This window comes from Vespa velutina, chromosome 25 (genome assembly GCF_912470025.1).
Source record: "Vespa velutina chromosome 25, iVesVel2.1, whole genome shotgun sequence".
NCBI classification, from domain to species: Eukaryota; Metazoa; Arthropoda; class Insecta; order Hymenoptera; family Vespidae; genus Vespa; species Vespa velutina.
This window is the reverse complement of record NC_062212.1, coordinates 165,406-185,679: the sequence shown is the minus strand read 5'-3', so window position 1 is coordinate 185,679 and position 20,274 is coordinate 165,406. Positions and strand designations below refer to the sequence as shown.

The 20,274-nt window shown below is 47.5% G+C and overlaps 1 protein-coding gene across 2 annotated transcripts in view; it reads left to right on the top strand.

The window, feature by feature from the left end:
- Positions 1 to 9,480: 9,480 nt before the first annotated feature.
- Positions 9,481 to 20,274, top strand: part of LOC124957276 (ubiquitin carboxyl-terminal hydrolase 10) — a 105,561-nt gene continuing 94,767 nt past the window's right edge. The window contains exon 1 of one of the 2 annotated variants that reach the window (XM_047514147.1): positions 9,481 to 9,577. The gene's annotated coding sequence lies outside the window, so the exon portion shown is untranslated. The remainder of the gene's footprint in view (positions 9,578 to 20,274) is intronic. The other variant, XM_047514153.1, reaches the window with a different exon arrangement.

Here is a 20,274-nt window from a genome sequence, read left to right as displayed (position 1 = left end):
TTAATTACCTGTCTATGTTCGAGCACGGTGATGCGGCCCGGAGGAAAGTGAACGGGGGGGGGGGGGGGGGAGCTGCCGCTGGAAGACGACGTACCTAATGGAAATGACGGAAGCGAGAAAAGTTTGTTCGTTCGTCGTTCGTTGAGCACGCTTGGAGGATGAGAGCGCAAAGATGGAAATCGCCTTTCCCACGACGAAATCCGTGGGCCCGCTCGTAAATCGACTTTGCCACCGTAGATATATACTCTCTCGGATGGCCTACCTCGACGATATAAAAGAGTGCTAGAAGTTCATTTAACGGGCCATAAAGGGAAAGGAAAGAGGAGGAGAGGAGGAGGGCTGTGGTATTAGAAGTTGGCGTTTGTCGCTCGCTTGCCTTTACCATTCCTAAGCGAAGGGGACATTCAGACAGAGAGAGAAAGAGAAAGAGAAAGAGAGAGAGAGAGTGTCGAGCGAGTAAGTTAGGACAACGGGGCTATCGGTGATCAACCTCAGGGGTCGAATCCAAAGGCTTATCTCGACGAGAGAAAAGCTTACCAGGGTGAACGCCGAGAGGATCGCCGATAGGCTCCTACCTCTTTGCTTCTTCTTCTTCTTCTTCTTCTTCTTCTTACCTTCTTTCGCGGCATCGATCGCGATATCGGCCTATCTTAATCCACTCCTCTACCTACTTCCTTCTCAAACACGATCATTAACCGTTACGAACTAACCTCCGACTTTTTGTCGTCGGCTCAACGATAGTAAAAAAAGGAGAGAAAAAGAAAAAAATCTTGCCGAGAGATTTCTTCTATCCGAAGGTGCAATCCGCAAGGTATTTTTCGAAACGTTTATCCGCCAACGCGATACTTCTTTCCTTTTTTTTTTTTGACGCAGTAGCTGTTGCGGTTATCGAAGGCATTCTTTATTAGTTTCTATTTCTCGAAAGGAAGAAGAGGGAGAAGATGAAGAAGAAGAATAAGGAGAGAGATGCTCTTTGAAATAGTCTTAGTCGCGTTCTGCGTAATTTAAGAAGAACTCGGGCTCGGCGATGGTTTCTCGAAGAGTCCTTGCTAGGCAGGGATGAAAACGAGCTCCGACCGAAGTAGTAGCGAAGCTAATGGGGTACTTTGTTACTCCGGGGATGTAGCCCAAGGGATCGCTCGGGATTAATACTTCCGTATTCGAATATTCTCACCGCTTCAGGAGAATGCTCTCCTACAAAGTCGTAAAGTTCCGACCCGATGAAAGCGCTCACCTTTGAAAACGGCGCATTCCGCGTTACGCTCGCGGGCCACGAGGCATTCGAACGTTTACAGTTTCATCTTTCACTTCCTCTTCTTCGCGTTCGATTTGAGCCCTCTCTCTTGAGTAAGTAGATACAAGTCTTAAAATTCTAAAGAGATCATCCTCCTTTCGAGTCTCGGAGTAAAAGAACCAAACCATTTTCCGCTCGCTACGCTCACTGATAGAACGGCGCGTCGATTTTCCGGACTGGCAGTTTTCTTCTCAAAGTGAGAACTTCCTTTTTTCCGTCACTCTTCGGCGCTCCGCAAATTTTGCGAGGAACGTTTACCGAGCGGTCTAACCGAAGATACGGTTAGGAAGTACACTCTTCGATCTTTACTTTCCAAGGAGGGGAGAGAGAGGCGCGGTAAAAAATATCCTCCCCTCTCTCCCCTCAGAAAACAACGTGGCGCGATCCAGGTGCGACGGTATTTGCGTTAGCAAGCCGTTTCCCGAACGGACAGGCTTCGTTGTGGCCGGCCGACACTGATTGCCAATCAATATGCCCATCTCGCAGGAGTCTAATTCGGCAACAATGTTGATCAATCAGTACGCACACAGGCTGACTGGGAAGCTGCCGTTCCATTTCGCGTTCTATCGTGTTCCGCCAGCAATCGCGCATCCACAACGAACCACCGAACGAACGAACGAACGAACGAACGAACGAATGAACGAACGAACGAACGAACGAACGAACGAACGAACGAACGAATAGAGACGACGATGAACCGATAAACGCGCTAGAGCGAGAGAACGAGTATATCTCCCTCTTTCTCTTTCTATCTCTCTCTCTCTCTCTCTCTCTCTCTCTCTCGTGATCACTTTCATATCCGTTTGTACAGCACGAATAATTTTATCTTAAGAAGAAAAGATAAAAATATATAGGAGAGATATTTGCATTTCTAATTCGTCAATCAGAGAGATGATAATTCGTCGCGAAATCTCTGACTTAACCATCGATCGAAAGTTAGAGAGAATCCCAAGCGTGGACGGACGCAGACAAATGTCTTTCTTCCGGCATTGGTGGTAGCAAAAGCAAGGGGTCACTACCTTACTCGATATACATATACTAAGCGCATATCCGCGAATAACCCGTGGAAGATGTATGCTGACCGGAAGGCACCGTACCCGGAAACCATTACTGCCCCTCTAATTTCTTTACGATCGCGTTGCCATTGGTCACGCTCCCGCTACGCCATGGTTTACGGCTTCGACCTCTTCGCGCCAGTTTCGATGCTTTTTCCAACCCTAAAAGAAATAGACTTTTCCTTTGATCGAAATACGAATATCCCCGAGAATGAGAACATAAGTCGAATATAAAAACTCGTCGTTAAAGGTCGATAGAAAAATTGGGAGGGCGGATAAAACCGAAAGGAGATAAGCCGTCGTGCGTGGAGGGAACTCGAGCAAAGAGAACGAACCATGCGGAGGACAAAAGGAGGTAGAGAGGAAGGTGGAGAAGGAAGAGGAGGGAAAAGAAGAGAGAGAGAGAGAGAGCGAAAAGGAAGGTAACTGGTGAGATTCGTCGGTGGTAGTGGCAGATAGAAGCGAGTGGCTCGAGGCACAATGAGCCTATCAGATTATATTTCTATTTTCGACACGCCGCCTATCGTGCAATCCCATCTCCCTGGTTACCGCGCAGCTACCGCGACGTTCAGCCAACACACAGTGGCCACGTCGATACACACCTACAAACTCATATCCCGAAGTCAAAACCAGACTAAAGGCTATAAGAGAGAGAGAGAGAGAGAGAGAGAATACGAACGTGCACGTACGCCACAGTGTAACCGCAGATACCGCTCTACCAGGAGGACCGTCTTACAGACTCCAATACGAAACAATGCATACATCCAAAGACACTCCATAGTAACTCCGATTTCTCGTTCAGACTTGCTTCTAATTTGTTTTCTCGTAGTAGGTGCTGCTGCTTCTCCTGCTGCTATTCCTGATGATGGTGGTAAAAGAAAGAGAGACAAAAAGAAAATTAAAGAAAAAAGAAATGATCATCGAAAATGACAAGCCCAATGGTTTATCCAAAGAGCGAAGGATCGAAAGAAAGAGAGAAGAAGAAGAAGAAGAAGAAGAAGAAGAAGAAGAAGAAGCCAAGCAGGAGATACTTTGGTCCGGTATGCAGTCTCCGAAGGCTCCTTGGTAGCTCCCGGCTACTAGTTCGCGTTCTCTCTTCTCTCTCTCGACGGCAGTCCTCCGTCGCGTTTGCCGTCGCGAGTTGCCCGCCAAGTGTAGTGGCAGATCCAGCTCCATCGCTCCCTTCGTTTCCTCTTCGTTCTCCCTACGCGTTCTCTCCCTGCAAAAGACGTCCCGGGATCGCGAGGATGATGGCCGTGAGCCCGTGTGCGCCCACACGTACATACCTTAGACGGCAACCTGCGTATACGAGCAAGAAGGAGAGATAGAGAGATGGAACTCGAACTGCTTTCCTTCCTTCGGGCGGTGCAGCTTCTCCCTCTTCCCTCTCTAACCGCTGCTACATCTTCTTTTTCTTATCCGTTCTCTCTCTCTCTCTCTCTCTCTCTCTCTTACTCACTCTCTTCCATCTTTCTCTTTCGTTTTCGCAGATACGCAGACTAACTCTGACCACCCCGAAGTCCAAGGGGAGGAGAATGTGCCATTCCGCGGCACTTGCTTCGATTTATCCTTAATTAATGTTACGATTTTGCGATAGACAAGACAAGTTTACGAGGAAATAACGACAAAGTAAAATTTTCCCCTTTGGCGAGGCTCGAGAATTATCGCGAGAAAGCGGAAGACACGCGGAAGACATGGAAGAGGAGAGGAAAGGAGAGATAGACCTCGGGGTGTTCCTGGTCGACGCGATGGAAAGGACGTGCGACTTGGCAGATGGCTCCCGAGCATGGTGAGGCTGTCGTTCTCTTTCCTCTCGTGGAAACGACGGCGAAAAAAGATTAAGTAGAAGAAATGCGTTGGCTCCTGACTGCTCGCTCAGAAAAGCAAAAGAGAAAGAAAGAGAAAGAAAAGCATGGCAGTTATCACGACACTTCGGCCACGATGTGCTACGCGGTCACAGGACGGACGTGTACGTGCACGCACGACACTGTAAAATTACCGCGTCAAAAACAATTACGTTACAGGCCAACAGTTCGCACGACCCGTCCTCGAGACAATGAAAGTAACCGGACTATACTACCGCCGACGTCGTTGCTCCTCTGATCCTATCCTCGAGCGTTTCACCATCTTTCTCTACAAAATTCTATGAAAAAAATGTTACGTTTCCACCGATATAGAGGGAAGGGAAAGTCGATATAGGGGAAACGAGTCGATCGTCTCCAAGCGTATTACTATGCTTATTAAACCGGATCTCAAGCTATCCAAACGCAATAATGCAAACGTAAACTAGGTGCAAATTTAGATCGATCGAACGACGAGCCTCCCTCACTCCCTCCCTCCCTCTCTCTCTCTCTCTCTCTCTCTCTCTCTCTCTCTCTCTCTCTCTCTCTCTCTCTCTGACATGAGCGAGGACTGGAGCATAGTGCAATTATCAATCTCTTGTGAGCGACGATGGAACACGCCGAAATTCGCGAGTACCGTGATGCCAGCAGGGTGCTTGATAATATCAACGATGTTGGCTCACTCGTGGGGCGGAATTGAGAGAGAGAGAGAGAGAGAGAGAGAGAGAGAGAGAGAGGGTGGCTAGAGCAGGAGAGCAGAGAGAGAGAGAGAGAGAGATCGGTATAGGCAGCGGGGATGGTGCACCGTTGTCGAGTGGAAAGGGGTCCAATCAATCAGCCGCAAATCAGTATGCACGGCACGTTCGCCTAATGCCGCCACTCTTTCATTATATTCATTTGATCGCGACCCCCTCAGCCTGTGCACGCAATCGTTAATGGCGCTGTTTAAAGATCGCTACCGATCGATGTCGAAGCGCGCTTCTCGATAGATGGAAGAGAAGAAAAAGTAAGGGAAAGAGATAGATGAATATCTCTCAACGAAGAAAATAATTTCGCGGCTACGATCTAATCGGTTGAACACCAAGATCCAAAGCAAAGAGAGATCTCCCGAATACTTTTTCTTCTTCTTCGTCGTCGTCGTCGTCGTCTTCTTCTTCTTCTTCTTCTGCTTCTGCTTCTTCGAAGCGACCGTCTGTTACTTGTAAAGTGTTAAACAGATTACGGACAGCAGACGGTACGTTGCCAGGAGGCAAATACGTCTTTGGCTCCGACTGGCACGAGATCGAGATGGCAGGAGGCAGAGAACCGGGCAAATACGTAATCCGGATTATCGTGGATCCGCTTAGCTTACCGGACACTTGCGCCATGGAACGATACGGCGCCGATACCGGTGTCCCGTTTTACTTCCCCCCCCCCTTCCCCCAACCTACCCCCTACCCGCCCACTTGCTTTCCCCTCCCGACCCCCCCCCCCCACTGCCCTCCCCTTCTCGACCCTGCCCTCGAGCACTTTTTAAGAGGATTCGTCTTTAAGCCTTCATATTTTTAACGAGCCATTTTCCTTGGCCGCGTGCGTTCGCGTTAAAATATTGCCGTGAACCGCCGTGAGATCCGTTATCTATTTATCGAAAAGGGGATATCGAAGAATCGAGTAACCGATCGGCGTAGCAGAGAACCGACGTTTTCTCTTTCGACGGAATCATCGAAGCATAAGTCCCAGGAAGCAAATAGAAGAGATCGAGAAGAAGAGTAAAGGGAGAGGGTGGAGAGACAGGCGAGAGGAGGCGAAAGGGAAGGAGGAAGATCCAATTTAAGCCGAGCCCACAGCGCAAAAATGCTACGGAAGGTTCCGGCTCGGTTCATTAAATGAAACCCAATAGCGGTTGTTTGCGTTGCCAGACAGCGAATCTTCCGCAAATTGAATGCCATATTGCATACGTTCTGCCTACGTTTTCTATACTCGCAGGAGAGCCGCTCTCTTAACGAACACGACGCTCTCGTACTGGCATACCTGTTATTTTCGACGATTCTTTCTTTCTTTCTTTCTTTCTTTCTTTCTTCTTTATTCCTCTTCTCTTCTCTTTTTTTACCCTGTTTTTTTTTCGCCCCATTTTTCATTTCAAAGAAAACGTCCAAGCATTGTTAAAACGCGCTTACTATTAGACGGGGGGACTCTACCCTATACCGCGAAAGAACCCCCCAACGACAGACCGCGAGCGTACCACCGCCGTCGTCGTCGCGTTGGCAGCGTTACGTGCCGTCGAAATAGATAACGTTTGGGATAAGTCACCCCGAGTGATTAAAATTCAGCCCTGCATCGAACGGCATATAAGGTCCATTCGCTTTGAGTTAACGTCGACAAAAGGGGGCGACCAGAGAAGGAGCGACCAGAAGGGCTGTGCACGACTGTGTACGATCACGGGCTTGATAATAGCGCCACTATTGGATCTGAGGAAGGCTCCCAATGACGTCAGCAACGATTAACATAAACGATTCGAGACAATTCCATCGAGTAAGTTTCATTTTTCCCGAGACCTCCTCCTCCTTCGAAGACGAAGCGAGAAGAAATATGGATTTTGTTTTTTAATCGTTCGACGACGGCTTTCAATCCTTTCGATTGCACGAGTTTCGGGCAAAGGGTGCCCTTTATGCTCGAAGGGAGTACACTCGCATGCGTCAACAACCCTTTTATTATGGAACCGGATGACTGTAACTATCTGACGTGACGACATTAGCGGAACCTATTTGGCTCTGGTATTATTGTTATATAAACGAATGCGCGAGCGGAAGGGAAGACGCGGATTACGAGACACGAGTTGCATACGTATTACGCTCGCTTTCGCGAGAAACTCACAACGTCCGTTTACTGCGACGACTTTTTACGATACGTAATGAAAACTAAATGTTAACGCTCTATTGAAAAAAAGGAAGGGAAAAATAGAGTGCGAAGGAGTCGTCTGTTTACAGATATTTGCAATAACTGAAGCGAAGGTAAGCGGTAACGACGACTATTAAAGCGATGCCATCGTTACACCAACGTTATTCTCACCATTATTACAAACAATGAAGTTTTATTACTACTACCTTACAAGATCTTAACGATACTTTGGAGAAACAGATGAACTATACAGGTTTGCTTTATTACCTGGGCGTCTAGAGCTTGCTCGATCTCAATTTACAAGGCATACCACGGACTATTCAAAGTGGGAAGCCAGGCCGCTCATAATCTTTCCTCGCTCACGACAACAAACGTTGCGCCCCGAGAGTCTGCGGGTTGCGTCGGGCACGAGCCGGTAAAGGATACGCGTTCGGCAAATAAGTTCCCACGTGCCGTACAAGGAGAGGATCGCCATTAAATGGAACGACGCGAGATCGCGATATATCTCGAAGCACGTCGTAAACTTTGCTCCTCGCTAACGTTTGACGCGATCAAGAACGAAGGTACGAAAATGAAGGGACGCGTCGTAGTCGGACGTAGTCTTGTTCGACTAACGAATGGGAACGAGGACGAACTTGAGTTTTTCACGGACGAAAGTGGAAGAGAAAAGCGAGAGGAGCTAACGGCGCAAATCTCGCTTCGAGATGTTCTCCTAGAATCGGGAATCGTGTTAGGAGGAACACGCGTTCCTTATCGAGGCATCGCGAGGATCCCATGCATTCCGCGATCTTGCATTACAATTGCTAATAAACGATCCTCCTCTCTCTCTCTCTCTCTCTCTCTCTCTCTCTGTAGTCCTTCTCGTCCTACCGGTTCCTCGAGCAAGCAAGTCTCTCACCGGGACTTGGAACGTTTCGTCGTCCCTTATCGCCGTGTTTCTCTCGTTCCTATTTTCCGCCACCCTCTTGCCAACCATCGTCTTCACCCTTGCACCCTCTAACCTATGTAATCCTATTCCTCTGCGGGACTAAAACAAAATACCAAGAGTAAGCGTTACTGTCCAAATTACTGAGAGAAAAGGAGAGAGAAAGTGCGTGCGCGTGTCTCTATGTGTGAAAGAGAATCTGATGGAAAAAGAGGACGACGATCAACGGGGAAACTTTATCTCATTCATACTTTTGCATTTGAAAGCAGTAATTTATGCACGCGCCGAAGCGAGACGGAATGCACCGAAGGAACCTCTCTCTCTCTCTCTCTCGCGCGCGCGCGAAAGAAAGACGAAGAGGAACAAACGTCAACATTATAATAGATATGTTAGCATGCAAACGTTGTCTTTTATGCGTTTGCTGGTGCTCGGCAAGTCAGTGCCGGACTTCTATCTCGGAAACGTGGATCTTTCGACGTAGAAACGGACGCATCTACGGTCTATTTCCTTTTCCTGATCGACGATTCATCTCGCTTACGACTCAAAACGATCGTAAATCATAATTCTTATCGACTTTAATACATTCTTGAAACGTTTCGTTTCTCTTAACCGATACGATACTCGGCTCGATCTCCCACGATTAATACGCTCCTGGCTAGCCACGAGCGTAGCGAGTCTGAGGCGGCGGTGAGAGATGGAGGAGGGGAAGAGCAACGGCGAGAAGAGAGGTCGGGGGTGGAGGCATACTAGTGGTACCGGTGGTGGTGGCGGCGGTGCTTCGCTTTGCGTCGCGATACTTTGGAGGGGAAGAGAGGAGAAATACGAGGAGCTTCGCCGTGGGAGAGGAGGAGAGCCGGGGAGGGGGCGGTGGTAGCAGGGGTGTACCTACTTACCATACTCCCAGTATACCAAAGTCCCGCAACGCGGTCGCCGCTCTCCGTCCGTGCAACTACTTCAATGGTAGTCGCTTGCCGCGCTCCCGTGCCTTCCACGTTTTCTTCAACGAGAGAGAGAGAGAGAACGACTGAGAAAAAGAGACAGAGAGGGAGAAGAGGGGGGGGGAGGAAACGCGCGCTATTTTCTTGAGAAAAGACAAAAAGCAATCGTCAAAGGCTCGTAAGAATTAGGATAGAGCAAAGAAAATCTCGTCAAATTCGAGCAAGATGTTCTAAGAAAAATTGGAAGAACGGAAAAGTGCGTAAAAGAGCGCGTGAGTGTACCCACACGCTTCCGTGTTTCCTGTGTTTCCGGTCACGTGGATCACGTGGTCGAACGAAACCCCTCCTCCTCTTTCGTGGCGATGCTCTCGAGAGGAGGGAGCACCGGCTTGAAGGCAGGGGTGGCAGTTGGTCGTGGTGGTGGTGGTGGTGGGTGCTACTGCTGCTGCTGCTACTGCTGCTGCTGCTGCTGCTGCTGATGTTGGTGGTGGTGGTGGTGGTGGTGGTGGTGGTGGTGGTGGTGGTGGTGGTGGTGGTGGTGGTGGTGGTGGTAGTAGTGCTGATGCTGGAGGTTCAAGAGCGAAAAGAAAGATAACGAAGAGGAAACGAAAGAGGATGCTGTGCCCTCGGGATCTGGAACCACGTGGGTACGTGCGTTCGTTCTGCTTCTTCTTTTAACGCGAATTTGTCTTGGACAAAAAATTTCAATTTTTTTTTCGCTCCTTCTTATCGCGAGTATCGTAATATAATTTTGTTTCTTAAATAAAATCTACAGGATCGATCGGACACAATTGTTAACATCAATATGCTAACTTAATTCGAAATAAAAGATCTTTTCTTTCTTTCTTTCTTTCTTTCTTTCTTTTTTTTGGGTGCCAATCTCCAACGTAGATAATTCACGATCTTTCTCGGTGGCACGCGGGGGATAACTTTATCCTCGCTTAATCGCCTTTTCGATAGGTACTAGCCGATCCCTTTGTTCAGACAATATCTCCACACTGTTCCCGCTAATGTATGCACCGAGCCTCTTTCTCTTTCTCCGTCCCCTCTCTTTTGCGCTCTCTTCGGGACGACTACGGCACTCCTAACTCGCAGTAGTAGACAACGCACCCCATACGAAAAGCTATGGAGGCGAGGGAGACCTTGTACTCGTTGGCCTTTATTGAATTTTGGAACGTTCCATTCGGAAGTGTGTGAGAGAGAGAGAGAGAGAGAGAGAGAAAGAGAGAAAAGTCGAACACGGAGGAAGATTCGTTCTGTGTGTATTCGCTGAAAGAACAGAGAGAACTACAAAGAGAAAGAGAGAGAGAGAGAGAGATGAAAGGTGGAGGTGGAAGCACGGCGCAAGCCAGAATTAATTCACATCCCGCCGCTGCATTGCTTTTTACGATATAACTGCGGTTTGTTAGTCGTTATTCACGGTACGAATTGAATTTCGTGTCCGGCGCGAGCGAGAGGAAACTCGTATTCGCTGGTACGTCCCTTTCTCTCCCTTTCTCTTTCCCTCTCTCTCTCTCTCTCTCTCACTCTCTCTCTCTCTCTCGCTTCTTTCTCTTCGAACGATCGGCAAAGTATTTTTCGTTTACGCGTTGCGAACGAGAGAGAGAGAGAGAGAGAGAGAGAGAGAGAAAGAGTTCAATGGCCTTTCGAATCGTCCATTTTCTTTTCCCGAGAGTTTACGAATTTTTCTTATTTATCGGATTATCGTTCCTCTCATCGACAGGTGGTCGATTCTCTGCGTCGAATGCGCGCGCGTGTTCACGTGCTTTTTCCACGTGTCAAAGGTAGAAAAGAGAAAAATCCTGAAAGATACCAAGAGAGAGAGAGAGAGAGAGAGAGACGATGTCAAGGGGTTAGAGAGCAAGAAGCAGAGCTAGAATCGGAGCGAGAAAAGGTTGTTCATAAGGTTTGCCTAGAAGAAGAGAAACGCAAAAGTCCTCTTTCCAACTCGTTACGGATGGAGCGATAAAGCACGTCGACTAACGCGAGATACGACCAATTAGTTGCTGTGCCAAGTATACGATTTAAGGCGAGATCTACAGACGCTATTGCCAAACGACGATTTAAAGGGACATCTTGCGGGTACACGGGAGAGAAGGCTAAGCGACACGATCTCTCTCTTTCTCTCTTTATTTCGTATCGCGCACCATTTCCTCGTGATCTATGTGGGATACTTTTGATAATAGATTTGCATGATGCTCTGCCAAAACAAATCGACTTTCTTTCTCTTACACGTGTATGCAAATGCATTCGTGCATCGCGGATAGTAGCCGTATCAGTTTCGTGACAACGGATTAAAGCGATGTGCCGAGTTTATACAATCCGGCAAACTCTCTATAACCAGAACGAGGGAGATGAAAGAAGAGATGAGAAAAACGATAGAAAAAGATTGTAAGAGGGAGGACGAGGCAGGCAGAGCTTGACAGGACACAATATTGCAATAACTTCAATTACGAGGACACGACGGAGCACCGTGCGGTGCTTTCGACTCACCCCGAAACCATCGTCATAGCCACGAGCCATTTCCCTCCCTCTCTCTCTCTCTCTCTCTCTCCCTCTCTTTCTTTCTCTCTTTCATTTACCTCCCACCCACCCTCGCGACAGCTCACTGTCCCGATCTTCTCTCCATTCCATCCATTTATACATCCGAATGACACAGACACGTCGCGGTCGAATTGGCTGTCGGCTTTCGAGAGGAAGGGACTGCCTTTAAACAAGTGCTTCTTAATAAAGCATTGACGCGCGAAACCACCCTCGAAAATGTACCCCTCGGCGCCAGTGTCGCCACCCTTCGCTATGCCGTCCATACAACCGAGAAACGAAGCTGGGACGTCGTCCTCGTGTCGTCGAGGGACTCCTCATTCTCGTTACTTCGTTAAACTGTAAAAAAGGCGAGCGCTTCTTTGGCCGAGTAAAGGAACACCGACGTAACGAAGCTCGCGCTCGATTTTCTTTTTTCCCCTTTTTCTTAGCGAATAATATCCAAAGGGTTGTCTACGGTTAAAGCGTAATTTCTTCTTTTCTTTTTGTCAGCAACGTGTGCTGGCTATGAGAATGAGAGAAAAAAGAAGAAGGCAAAAGGGAAAAAAAAAGAAAGAAGAACGTTGTGCTTTGTCGTCGTAGTAACGCTGTAAATTCGACGATGACTTATCGACCGCACTTCGCCCCGGCTTTCGAACTGTGGAAAAATCGCGCGGAGACTTTTGCCCCGGGCGGGCTAAGGGTATTCTTCATGGGGGTAGACACGCACACACCCTTCTCTTCCTCGCTCACGTCCCACTCGAAATTTTGCTCGGCTAGCGATTTCTTTTAACATTTATTTGACAGCTGTCGGCCGCAATGCGTGCGAGTTTAAGCTAGAAACACGGCTATTTAAACTTCTTTTCTTTACGAACTAATCCTTCGAGAAATAATAATATCTAAATAATATTTTACTTTTCGTTTTACGATCGTATAAACTTACGTTTATAATCGTCGTAGATGCTAAATTCGTCGACGCGTATTTACGACGAACCAAAGGAATTCCCTTTATTCTCTTAGATATTGAAACGTTACGATGTTTGATGTCGTCCCGAAAATCGCGTGATCGCGATATCTCGAAATTTCCGATTTCATTCCAGTCGCGATTACAAGATTTCATCGCGTCGTTAGTACGACGCCAAACTACAAAAGCTTCCAGATACTTTAACGTACGAGCACGTTAATTATACAGCGCCGTAGGTGCGATAACGCGAAATACGAATACTGATCGTTGATTTCGTTTGGAGGGGGAAAGAGAGAAAGAGGAAAAAAGGGCTTCGCGAACAAATAACTATCGCGTAACGAGTCACGCGAGGATATCACGCGAGGCTGCGAACGAATCGACGATATTGTTGGGTCGCTTTAATTACTTAACCCCTCTCTCTCTCTCTCTCTCTCAACGTTCATCGTTTGGAGTTTTCCGGAAGTAAATAGTCTTAGTTGAAATAATACTTTTCTACTAACGTAGGCGATAGGTAGAAACGAAATAATTACGAAATGGAATATTTACGCATTCTCTACGAGAAATTCCTAAGAGATCTACGTCGTTTACTTACGATCTCGTGAAAGTTTCTCCTTCTATTTTCCTTCTCTTTCCTTTTTCTTTCATTTTGTACGATAAGTCGACGAAGAAGAGTTAATCGCGGTACGTCGATAAATCCAACGGGATTTTGCGCGAGAGAGGACCTTTCCGGATCCCTTTCTCGTCGTCGATCTGCTGGCAGGGAGAGACGAAGGGAATGGGAAGGAGGTTAGGAGACAAGCTCTTCGTACTGACCGGTAAAATCCCGATAACGAAGCCATGGCTCCATGCTTCTTTTCCAAGCGCGGTACGAAGAATAAAAAGGAGAAAACGAGAGAAACTATTTCTCGTTGGTCTCGTAGTGTGCGATTGAGAGAGGAAGAGAGAGAGAGAGAGAGAGAGAGAGAGAGGAATCGCAGGGAATGCGTCGAGAGTCCAAGCCTGAGAACTTTGTCAATTAGAGGCAACAATTAGTCGTAGTGCAGTGATCTCGTTCGACCACGTGGTGGTACTACCCATGTACATAACATACGTAGCTACGCCAAACGTAATACGTACGATGTAATAACAATAATCATAGATCATCGACCGCTAACTCTCGTTAAAAGTAAATAAGTAAGTAGTTATTAAGTATATCTCCATGGTACGAAAGAAAATAAGGCAATGAGATAGTTCGCACTGATCTAAAATACATTCGTAATCTATGCCGACGTTCTTTCGTCGACGAAGAAACGTACGATTTGACCAAAGTAAGGCAGAAGAGAGAGGGAGAGGGAGAGAGAGAGAGCAGGGGAGAGAGAAAAATCACATAGAATGTCGTTGTCCAGAGGAGATCGTCGCACCAACAGCATGCGTTCTTCGAGGATTCCTACGATCAGTCAGCGCCGGACACCGGACTGCCAGCCGAAGAAAAAGCTGGCTGCCAGGCTCGTTCTCTCGTGTACGTGAGTTACGTGACGCCCGATCGACTGTCGATTTATCGTGATCGTACGATGTATGCGCCGCGAGACGAGCCGAGCCAACCGGATGTGGGCTTCTCGTTCCTGCCGACCCCTTTCCCCTTTTACCTTCCAACGTTTCATCATTTTTATCCTCGATCGTATCTTCCTTTCACAATCAGATTCGAAGCTATTAACTAATCGAATCGATTGTCCCATAACATTTATTATCGCGAACGGGGATCTCTTTCTTTTTATTTCTCCTTTCTTATGAAAGAAAAGAGAAAAGGAGAAACAAAAGAAAAACAAAAGAAAATGAGTAAACAAATCTTTTCTTTCAAATCAAAAGGAGCCGAAGAATAAAGAAGGATAGTTGGATACATGCACCGTTATTAAAGCGGCTCGTTGTCCGTTTGGCAAACGAGCAATAAAAGTGACGCTTTCAAGGAGAGCCTCGGGGTGTGGATGAGAGTACGCAGGAGGGTTGCGTCTTTTAAAAATCGAATCGTGAAAAGAAGAGAGAGAGAGAGAGAGAGAGAGAGAGGCACGTCGGTAATTTTCGGGACGGTCGCAAAATAATGATGATCTTTATCCCTAATGAAATTAGTCCTGCTCCTCCGAAGCGCGGGAATAGACATCGTACCGTGAAATTACTATAATAGGTGCCGAGCCAGTAGATCTCTCTCCAATACATGCGTGAGTCTCGTCATCTTCGAGAGTGCGTACAAGAGTAAGCGTTCGATCTTTCTCTCTCTCTTTCTCTCTCTCTCTCTCTCTCTCTCTCTTTCTCCCTCTCTTTCTGTTGTTCTATTTAAAGAGAACGCCAAAATATAGTTACCTTTTTTTCGTAGGAATTTAAAATTACGGTCGTAAAGAAGCCCCGGGCAAATTAGTCCGTAGAATTCGATCCCCCGATCTTTCTCTCTCTCTCTCTTTCTCTCTCTCTCGTTCTTTCTCTCCAGAGGCAACTACTTCTCTCTCACTCTCTCTTTTTTTTTCTCTTCTCTCTTCGTGAAAAAGAAGATAGATATAGAAAGAGAGAGAGAGAGAGAGAGAGAGAGAGAGAGAGAAAGAACGTGTTCGAGGTGGTCGGAAGGTAGAAGCAACGCGAAGCATATCCGAGCAGGCTTGGCAAGGGTCCACTTCTTCTTTTTTTTTTTTTTCTTTTTTTTTTTTCAAGCGGATAGGCACACGCCGAGGTCGGAAGAAAAACGGCAATGTCTGAGAAAAAGTCGACGGATATCTGGCAAGCGTATGTACCGCGTACATAGGTACACGTTCGATAGGCTTGCGCGTGATCGGCTTTGAAGCGGGGTCGCGAAGCACCATTTTTTACTTTTTTCTTGCGATGGGAAACGAGAAATAGGTTGGAATTCGATCGGTTCTAGCAGATATTATATCTTTCTTTTTCTTCCTTGTTTTTTTTTTTTTTTTTCTTTTGCGATTTAATCGAGCGCTCACTCAGCTGAGAGTAGGAAAGCGCGCGAACCTAAGCCGCCCCTACTCTCTTTCTTTTTTTTTCTTCCTTTCTTCTCTCTCTCTCTCTCTCTCTCTCTCTCTCTCTCTCTCTCTTTTCACCTGCTTCGATACAGTGGACGTAACTCTATTAGGTAGCCACCTAGCCTATGGCATATATGGTACTCCTTGGCACTCTGATCGCGACGGTGTCGAGACCCGCAGCCCTATGGGTTCGTTCTGCTGGAAACAATTGCTGCCGCGGGGCATCATTTACATCATAAGCAATCATAATGATCGAATTTTCGGCGAACGACGATGATCCAACGAGTGGAACGAGGGGAGCCAATTCAGAAGTGGGTACCCACTTACCGGCTGTACGAACCACGCTGTTCCCTCTGACCCTCCTCCACCTCTTTCGACCCCATAGCTTCGGGCTACCTGCGCGCGTTTATATGAACCGACACCCATTTCTCTTCTTCCTCGTCCTCTTCCCCATCTCTTCGTTTCGTCGTTCTCCCAAAAAAGGTCCTTTCTAAAAAGGTAATCGCCGAAAGAATACGTTTAACCGCTTCGGTCCAAATTTTGCGTTAGAATTGCGTTCTAACGAGTTCATCGGATCGATCTAATCGAATTCATTTTCATAGAAAGATCCAAAGAATCAGCTTTCTTTCGTCTTCGCTCGTTTCTTCAAATTTTCTAAGTTTCGTTCTCTCGAATCGCAGAGGCTACGCAGGGTTGCCAGTATTTTCCAAGCGAGGGTTTACCAAAGACGGCGAGAGCTCTGTTTTGGGCTTTGCCAGAGCGTTCTCTCCCCCCCCCCCCCCCCCCTCTCTCTCTCTCTCTCTCTCTCACGCCGTATATACGACTGGACGTATCAGTATGCGGACCACGAAACGTGGTCGGACCCTCCCGGCTGTCGTCCTCTCTCGCTCCCTCTACCCTCTCCCTCTGGTGCACGAATCCGAGGCGAAACGTAGGCTGTTTCGGAGAGAGTGTTTCCACCGTAATGCCGAAACAGTATTGATTGCAGGCTGCCTAGCTTAGCTCTACCACCTACTGCAATACAGACACCTAAATTCGTCTATTCTCGCGTCGTTCTAGTTAGAGAATCCTCGGAGAAAACTAAGCCCGAATGAATGCGGTAAAATCGAAAGTTTATCTACGATAAGAAAAGAAAATTTGTTCGAGTTTCCCATCGAGGTCGAATCGCGGTCGGGTCATTGATCGAACGGGCAAATCTGTTTTCGGTCCGTTGTCAGAGCTACGAGAAGGAAATCGTCGTCGTTTGGCCAGGGCCGAAATTGGTTCGAGGACCGTACTAAAGGGTAGTAACGACGTAACAATGACCTCGGTAAAGAGAGAGAGAGAGAGAGAGAGAGAGAGGGGTAGTTGGCATCGCTGACTCGAAGGACCAAGGGAATGGCAATTCCATCTCTCGAGAGAAGATGGGGTTGCCCTATCGTACTTTGGCCAGATAATTAGACGGGTAATCGAGACGGTCGGAGCCTTCAAGTATTACGGTGCTTCGTAGTTTAATATAGGCTGACAAGCCGCTTAGATTCTAGTTCGTAACCGTGTAGACGGTTTACTAAAGCCTCCCGAGATCTTATCTCAAATCGAGCGCGCTCTCGTGTCCTACGTGTTCGTCTCCTCGGCGAACGCGCTCTATGCGTATAAATCCGCCGAAGCTATCCTCGCGAGTTTCCCATGAAACCGATGGACGCTTATTCGTCTACTGCTACTATCCTGCGAGAGAGACCTTTTTCGGAGGGTTTGGTGACATAATGAGGCGGATCGATTGCCTCGCGCATTACCATTACAATGGTAGACACCCCCCTGCCACGACTATGTCTAACACAATTGATAGTCGGTAGGAATTTCGGAAGAAAACGGGAAAAAGTGGGAACTGCCGCCCGTCGCGAGAACAGGATGGGAAAAAGAAACAGCAGAGAGAGAGAGAGAGAGAGAGAGAGGGAGCACGAAGGGCGACGGGTCCTAGCGAAAGAGACAAAAAGGGAGCAGGATCACATCGACGGGCTTATTAGTCAGCAATGTGATCTATTTGCCCTGTACTTGTACAAAGAACCTACGTTATTGTGCCACTATGTTACGAAGAAGGGCGTTATTGTCCAACAGGGACTTCGAGTTAGTCCATACCACCAACCCATGGCTACGTATATCGGTTATCGTTCTTTTTCTCTCTCTCTCTCTCTCTCCCCTCCTTCCTCTCTTCTCTCGTCGTTCCACGAAACCCCGCAGGCACGCGCTAATATACCGGTAATTTTTCCTCCATTCCGGATATCGCTTTATTATTTCCTCCTACTTCGTCGTGGTTATCGTCGATGAATTCCATACGGAAAAGCCGAGGGAATTTCGTTTAGTTATTCATAGAGGACTTTCCGCGCGAGACCATATCTCCAATGGTTTTTGTTAACGAGCGGAATTTAATAGAAATCAAAGGAATTCAATGTCGATACCTTTTCTTCAATTGCTTTTAAAGATAAAATATTGTCCTACGTAGGTATACTTTCTCTATTTCTTTTTGTTTTCCACTTTTCTCTTTTTTTTTTCTTTTTTCTTTTTTTTTTTTTTTACATTCAGATCGCAAGGACGATAAAGCATCGATCGCATCGTTGACTCTCTCCTGTGACGATTTGTAGCCATTGTTTAGCATCCCGCGAATTCGTTCGCGTATGACTCACGCGATTGGCTTCCGTTCGTAGGTTCGATCGAATCGCACGCGCTTCTACACTCGCTCGGTTTGGCTCGCAATACTGACGTCAGCGTGAACGCGTCAACGAAAATGCAGGTGCTCGACGATGATTGACGATCGATCGTGTACGCTCGTAGCGTTCTCGATCTCTCTCCGATCGCTACGTCGCGTTGGCGAGAAAACAAAACACGAATTCAAAGAGGCGTCTTAGCTTACGTGTTTTTTTCTTTTTTTCTTCTCTCTCTCTCTCTCTCTCTCTCTCTCTCTCTCTCTCTTTTTATTTCTTAGACGCGTTGACGTGCGCAGAGGAAAGAAGGGCGAGGCTCGGTATGGTCGCGAAGCAGCGAAACGCTTTCGGAAAATCCATAGCGTCGAGGAATATACAGGGTTCCACCATAGACGAACACAATGGCGCGTTCTAGAGAAAGGTAGGTAGGGCTATAAGAGCGAGCGAGTAAAAAAGACTGAGAGAGAGAGAGAGAGAGAGAGAGAGAAAGAGGGGGGAGGGAGGGAGGGCCAGAGAAAGCGAGCGAAAGGAAAGCAAGCGATGGAAAGAGAGAAAGGGAGAATAAGAAAGAGCAAGACAGGGAGAGAGAGAGAGAGAGAGAGAGAGAGAAAGAAGAGCTTGCGGCGTCGGTCCTTGCCCCGAGTACGTGCTCCGAGTGACAAAGTTTCGAGCATGAGACCAACCAACCGACCGACCGACCGTACGAACGACGAAACGATGCGACGCATCAAGGTCCTGTACGATCGATACTCACGTTCCACTAAAATCTACGTCCTCCTTAGCCTCGGCAAATCATTCCAAAGATCTCAACGATCGTAGACATCTTTTCTCGATCCGTCGATAGTTCGTAAAGAGGAATCCGTTTAGTCGTTCGCAAGGATTTTTCCTATTTGGCAAGGACTAGCGGGGAGTGGGGTTGGATTAGAGGTCCGTTTTTTAGGGTGGCAACGTAGGTGTCGGCAGATCCATATCTGGCCCTATCAGGCCATTCCCGTAGCCGTTCTCGGGAGCGTGAAATGAAATTTGACAGATCAGAACGACGAGACGCAGACGTATCCCCTATCCCTCTCTCTTTTTCTCTTGCAAAATGGCGTTGGCATTCGCCTCGGCTTCTTCTTGCACCTCCAGGATGCCCGTAGGGCAATGAAAAGAGACGGGAGGCAAGGGGTACCCCACGCTCACACCGTGGGGTCCGTGCACCCCATTTTATACAATTCTCTTTTATCTCTTCCCTCGGGGCGTCTGTTCGAGCGGGCCTCCTTAGTTCCAAGCCGACACCTTTTTACAAATACATCACACGGCCGTCTGACCTTTCTCTCTACCGTATTCCACACGTAGTGGGTGTCGCATTTGCCTAAGCACATCAAATGCTTGCTTCGGGTCACTCGGCTCGCTTAGCAGGTACTTACCGTGAGTGCGCGAACGCGAATCCTAGATGGCCTGATCGAGTAAAGTGTCCTCATAAGGTAGAAGCCCCCTTCTCGACGTTCCTTCTTTTTTATTCATTATCCTGATTATCATTATTATTATTGCTGTTGTTGTTGTTGTTGTTGTTGTTGTTGTTATTGTTATTCAACAGAAAGCGTTCGTTAAAGTTCGATAATGTCGATCCTCGTCATAGGATCCTACCCTGATGCGATTTCGTTGGCGCCTAACGAGTTTTTCTTTTTTTCTCTCTTTCTCTCTCTCTCTCTCTCTCTGTCTCGTCTTCGCGCCCCTGATGTGACAAACGTAATCTACGATCAAAGTACGGGTACGTCGCGCGTCACGCTTCCGACGAATTTTTCGGTCCCCTTGTATCCTTGTACCGTCCTACGAATCGCGCCTCCGCGTACTACACGTTCGAATTCGAGCGACAGCTGTCCCCGCATCGGAAACCAAATTATATGCTCAAAGGATCGCTGATCTCTATTTAGATTCTTATCTTGTACTCGTGATGCGGTACGCCAGATGACGTCGTCAACGCCACGTCGTACCTTGACCGTGATCATCTTTGGCACTTTGAACCTTCAGAAGGAAAAAAAAGGTCTTAATAATGGTATCTGGGCGATCGATCGCACATGCTATATATATATATTTTTTTTTTGGTTCTTTTTTCTCTCAACGACGACAACGACGACGAGGACGACAACGACGACGGTCCAGAGATCAGCGCGAGAACGAAGGGAAGAACGGAACGTCGAGAC